The sequence below is a fragment of the Lipotes vexillifer genome, unplaced genomic scaffold, assembly GCF_000442215.2.
Source record: "Lipotes vexillifer unplaced genomic scaffold, Lipotes_vexillifer_v1.1 scaffold896, whole genome shotgun sequence".
Lineage (NCBI taxonomy): Eukaryota > Metazoa > Chordata > Mammalia > Artiodactyla > Lipotidae > Lipotes > Lipotes vexillifer.
Window position 1 is genome coordinate 714,911 of NW_006778096.1, and position 6,670 is coordinate 721,580.

Below are 6,670 nucleotides of genomic sequence, written 5' to 3' on the forward strand. Positions count from 1 at the left end.
TGCTGAAATTACCCATAGGGTACACCATTATGACCCCAGGGATTCCCAAGACCGCTAAGGCATTCAATATTTTCTAATACTCTAAATCTTCACTGAGCACGTGTAATATATTATTCCTGTATTAGGTACAGTGAGCAAGACATACATGATTCCTGTACTAACTGAACTTACGGTGTCGAAGAAAGCTAATCAAGAAGAAATTACAATACCTGTTTTTACTATATTTCTCTTATAGCATTACTGTCTTAAAAGTAAGGCACATCATGCGGTAGGACTGAAGAATAGGCGTATATAGCACAGCGAATGTGAGCAGTGGCGCATGTGGAACAGGGTTTGCCTCCTGGTCCAAGTGAAGTTTAACTGAAATCAAAACAATAATAAAGAATATTCCAGTAGATGGAAATAGTGCATGTACGTTCCAAACTAGATAGGAGAATGGAATAAAATTTTATTCTGACTGGGGCTTATTATTGCAATGGGGACTGATAGGTGGTAAGGTTGGAGAGGTGTAAATTAGGACCTTTTAATCCATGCTAAAAAATTAGGCTTTTTTTTTTTCCCCTCTAAGGGCAGTAAAAAGAAATTGTAAGGATTTCACTAATGGGGTTGGCTTAGGTTTTAGAAAAGAAATTTACCCGGTTAAAAAAAAAAATCTTGGATTAAGACTGAAGATTGGGAAAGCAGCTGGCAGGCTGCTAAAGGAGTTGAAGTCTATAACAATAACTGTTTATTGATACTTGAGATGGTGGTGATGAGGATGGAGAGAAGGGAAGGATTAGAAAGACAGGACATTGTGGCTCACTGGGAAATAAATGAGGGAATGAAAGAAGTTAAGGACTCCCAGGGTGCTCATCTGGGTAACTAGATGGCTGGTGGCACCATGATGTAAATTAGGAAGCACACTAAAGAAGCAGGTTCTGTCTCCCAACACCTGAAAAGGGAACATGGGGGCGGGAGCTGGGAGTAGTTCATGGAGATGACAAATTTATTTTAGGAAATTCTGAGTTCCAGGTAACAGAGAGACCTCCAATTGAAAAATGTCCTCTAGGCAATTTGCTATATGGGCTTACTGAACAGAAGGAAGATGTGTCAGCTAGCCAGGAAACAGATGTTTACTGACAGCCTACTATGTGCCAGGAACTGTTTGGTGTTATGTAGACACAGCCAAGGGTCCTGTTCTCATGAATTTATAGTCTGGCTGTAGGTACACACTGTCGTGTCATTAGCTGAAGCTAGAGAGGGAATGAGTTTCCTAGAAAGATGTCACAGATTCACAGGAGAATCAGGTTTATGAAAGAACCTGGGGGAGCCTACACATTTATGGGCAATGTGCAAAAATAATGAAAAAAAAAAAAGGTTGGTTTTTTTTTTCCTTTACAAAATATAGTGGTCTAGTAGGGACTGATAACAGGAAGATGCATTAGATAATGACTTAAAGTTTAAATTTACTTCATCTGCATGGCAGTTGCCAGTGACCTTGGTGTGAGCTGCACAGGGTCAGTGAAGAACCATTTTATAGTGGGTTGGGGAGAGAGGTGGGAAGGTGCAGATAATGCTTTCTTATTTGTGAGGAGGATGATACAAAGAACGATAGCAACTAGGGCAGTAAAATAACTGTTGGAAGATGAAGAGTCAATGAGGGAATTTTTTTGAGATAGAGAACGTTTAAAAGTTACTGGGGAGGAGACCATTGAGAGAAAATCTATAAAAACTGCCATCTCTCCACTGTCTGAAATAAGACAGAAAGCACTCTGTACCCTAAAACAAGATGCTGAGGGTCATACCTCTTTAGTTGAGGTATATATGCTGATAAAGGAGACCGTCCTCATGATCCCCATTCGATGCACAGCCTCTTAGAGAGCAAATATAATTTAATGAAGGCCATTAGAGGCTAATAAAGTTCAGCCACTGTCAAATGCGAACTGAACATGTGAAAGGTCTTAACAATTACATACACCACCCAGTATAACTTTTATTATTAGCACTGTCATTTTCTGTCCTCTAAACTTCAGGCCTTTCTTGTTTATACTTTATCACAATACCTTACCCCTCTAAAAATTATTTTCTCTGGTTATATTAATTACTTGAATTTCAAATGAAGTCCAAAAAGCCTCATATTGGCACTTAGTAGCACTAAAGTTAAAAGGAAAAATAAGAAGATAAACTGTTTTGGCACTCTGTCTTTCTTTAAAGCCTGGCTTTGGGCCTCGTTTTAAAACATATTACCAAAGGTCTCATCGTATTTCTGCCTGTATTCAATAAACGGCTAAGTGGTCATGCATTCATTATGCCATGAGCTGCACACAGATGCAAGTGGATACCATTTATAATATTTTACAATGTTTTGAAGTTCCAGGCCCATCTAGAATGATAGAGACCTGGAAAATGTTAACCCACCTCAAAGACTTCTTTTACTGCATTCTTTAATAGATCGGTGCAATTTCTTTGCATGCTATAAAAGTCAAGAAAGTATTTCCATGGTATTAAATGGTAACACATGGAGACCATTTCGTTTTTAAGAAGAATGTTCTCTACTTTGTGATTTGTGTTTTCTAATGCCCTTTTCCTTCCTCTTGTTCCTTCAGGGACAGTTTGATTCAGAGTAATGGAGCGGTGGAAATTAAATGAGGGTGCATGAAGTCCAATGAACTCAGTATATACTGCTTATCTTGTAACTATACTTAATCTAAATAACCTTTTTTATGCTCTGCTGGAATGGCAATTTCAAAAGGCTATATAGTAGTAAATGAGAGTATATGTCAGTAAGGATTTGCTAGACAAATCAGATCTCACAGAGAAGTATATCTATCCATTACTATTTAATACACACTTCAGTTTGAAGGAGGATTTTTGTGTGTGTGATCAGACCATTAACATTTACTGTCATTTGGGCTATGTTTTCTAACTTTTCTCCTTTCCCTTTTTATTTTCATTTATTTTTTCCAATGGAGGCTTTCAGACCAAAATTTTCTCCAAAAGAAAGAATGAAGTGATTTATATACATACAAATCACTGACTCAGTTTTTCTTACCAAATGTGTATTTTTCAGAAGTGAAAGATTTCTAAGGGATAATGTCAACACAAATGGTAGTATGCTAGAAAGAATTTAACCCACACACATAAAACACATGGCAGGCCTGTCCTTTGATAACAACTTTTACTTTCTTTTCAGTGATATAGCTTTCCTTTATTATTATGTTTGAAGGAATGATTTACTAAGTAGCACTTAGAAAACAGCTTTGCTGTCTCAGCTACTGCCTCTCCCTTTGGTCTTTTGTGAAAAGTGGTTAAGTCTGTGCTCAAGGCAGTAGTTAAGTTTATGTGTCAGTTATCTTATAATACTTACTTTCTTCCAATATCCTAAAGCAGACCTTATGGTACATTTGGGTATTTAGGCTTTTCCCTTAGTTCTGGTTAAGAAGCCCAGTATTTTCATCCTATCCTAGAACAGCCAGCACTGCTCTGTTCCTTCCAGACCCCTTCCCATGGGCCACCTTCCCATTTTGTCTCTGAGACACAGTTAATGCTTGAGGTCTTCCCACAAGCTGCTTGACTTTTTTAAAACTCCCTTCCTCCTGCCTGCCTCTGTATATGTTCACTTGCTGCACTTACCCAGTGTTTGATTCCACTGAGATCAACTAGACATGGACCTTTGGATAACAGGCTCTCGTCACCTAATAAACCATTCACCATGTGCATTTAGGACAGTTCTGTCGGTTCCTCATTGATGGGTGGATACAATTCAACTAAAAATCCCACATCCTCCCAAACTCTTCTATTTGATGAAAGAAATCCAGCCATTACTTGAGGAGTTTAAAGAGAAGATTCTGGAAAGTTAGTGTCTGGATCTCAATTTTACCAGAATTGACATGTGCAGAAAGAATACTTTCATAATTTCAATAGCAATAGAAATTCCACTTTCCCATACGCTGCAGTAACCCCAGAAGTAGTCACTGCCTTCATCCTGATAAAACACAGGCCTAGTAGAAAGATGTGCGTGAGACCAGCAAGTGCTTCCTTAAATTGTGGGCCCTATGTGTCTCTTCCTCACCTCAGTCCCTGACCAAGATCCCCTTTTTCACTACCTTAAACTGTCTCATTATAGTCCAACAACATCCAATGGCATAACATTCTGATGTGTTCTTTTTAATTTCTATTTCTTTCACATTTTTCCTACTCTTCCCATGACCACCTTAGCCTACACTTTGAAAAGTTCACATCTGTGAGTAGTTTCTATAGCTGGTTATTCCAAACATAGTTTCTATCAGTATGATACAACCTGTTCTTTAACTTCTTGTCAAAACAAATTTGCTAAAAAATTGCTTTCATCAAATTATTTCCTCCATCTAAAGATCTCCAATAACTATAACTTCCAGTTTTATTAAGTACAATATCCTCTGATTAAAATTAAAGTTCTTTACAATTTTGATTCTTAGAGTGTGGTCCCCACACTGGGGACATCAGCAACACCTGGTGACTTCTTAGAAATGAAAATTATTGAGACTCACTCCAGACTTACTGAGTCAGAAACTCTAAGGGTGGGGAGAGAAAACTGTGTTTTAACAAGCCCTCTAGGTTATTCTAATGTTCAATAAAGCATGGGAATCACTGGGTTTTTTTCCCATCCACATGTTTGTTGGTGAATGTTTACATGAATGAATGTTTTATATTTTTCAAAATGGAAACTCCTAATCACATAAACTACATCCTCTGCTCACAATTAAATAGTATCAGAATTTAATAGCAAATTACACAATTTAAAAATCAAATTACTTAGTACTTCAAATGTACCATCTAAATTTTAAAGAGGAAATCAAAGTTACAGTTCTGGACTCTAAAAATTAAAAATATATTAAAACATATGGAATACAGACAAAACCATACTTAAATAGTTATATTTGTTGATGTTGTAGTTATTAGACTAGAAAGAAAATAATAATTGAGCTGAACTTTTAACTCAAGAAGTTAGAATAAGAAAAACAAAATAATTCCAAGAATAGCATTAATTAAAAGTAGAAGTAATGAAGTAGAAAACAATTAAAAATACAATTATAGAAGAGACCAGTAATATAGAGTACCCTTTGGAAAATCTAATAAAGACAATATAAATACACAAGGAACTAAACTAAATTTTCTGTCTGCAGACACAAAGAATACCACACTAATATTTTTTTAAATTAACATGAAATGGATATTTCCTGAGAAAATATAAACAACCAAAAAGTAACTCAATAAGAAAACTAAAATTCAAAAGCCATTAGGAAATTTTTGACCAATGAGTTTGCCCCCAAAATGTGACTAGACACAAAAACTTTTATCAATGCCTTCTTTCAAAATCTTCAAGAATGGTATTTCCAGAGTTCCAGAAAGTATAAGAGTATAAGCTTTGCCATTCATTTCACTAGTGTGACTTTTTATACCATCATCTGAAAAGGGAACTCAGTGACAGAAAACTTCATTCCTAGCCAGTCCATCCAACTAATACATTAAAATAATAAAACACCATGACTAAGTTGACTTTATGTCAAGGTTGTTTCAAATATAACATACTGTTATTAACCATCTCAGCAGGTAAGAAAAGAAAAACATAATCATCTTTTTAAACAAAGTTATGTAGTAAAAGTAAATAACTTTTTTAAATAAAAAACATTCTAACATCTCAAAATTTATTATTAAAAATATACAGATTACTATGCATATCTTAGATCAATAAGCAACAGCATGTTTAATTTTAAAACATATTCTCATTTAAAAGAATGCCTACTAATACTTTTACTATTCAATACAGTTTTGTAAGTTCTAGCCAAGCTAGTGAAACAAAAATGAATAAAGTTTACATTTTGGAAAGGAGGGTATTAATTTATCATCATTCATAGAGGATATAATATGTTGCTTTGAAAACCCAAGAAAATAATAGAAATTATCATAATTACTAAGAGTTTTATAAGCAGACTAGAGACAGTATACCTCCAAAAGTCAGTAGATTTTCTAATTATGACTTAGAAATAATAAAAACAAATTTCAATACATTTAAAATAGTAAGTAAATACACAAACAGAACAGAAAGATAAACCATGGGAATGAGATGAAAGGTCCATAAACTAACTTGGGTGTAAAACATTAGTATATTTTAGGAACAATATTTTAAATCAAAGACTATGGATAATAAATGGTGTTGAGACAATTTATTTAATTGTCTCAACACAATTAACAAAACAAACTTAAAAAATGAACATTACATACCAGTGTCACTGGCAAAGCCCATTAACAATTCCCAGGAAATAAAAATAGAATGTGGGTAATAAAATAAAGTCTAACCTTTTTCTCTTCCTTTGTGCTTAGTCTAGTCTCACGTGCTCATAGGTGTCGTTTGCAGAGGCCTTGGCCCTGGCACCTCAGACCAGAGCTCCCAGTGCGAAATGGCTGCGGCGACACCTCAGCTCCGGACGGTGCGCAGAAGCGCCGCCCACCACACTCAACTCACAATGGCGGCGGCAGGCCAGCGGCAGACACGCTGCGCCTCGCACTGTGCTCTGTAGCCTGAGCAGCACAGCTGTGCGCGCCTGATGAGAACTCTGCCCCTCCCCTTCCGAGGAAGCCCTAGAAAGCAGCCCCGCCCACCTACTGGCGGAAGGGGGGGGCACTCTAGCGCGGGGTCGCGACCCCCCCA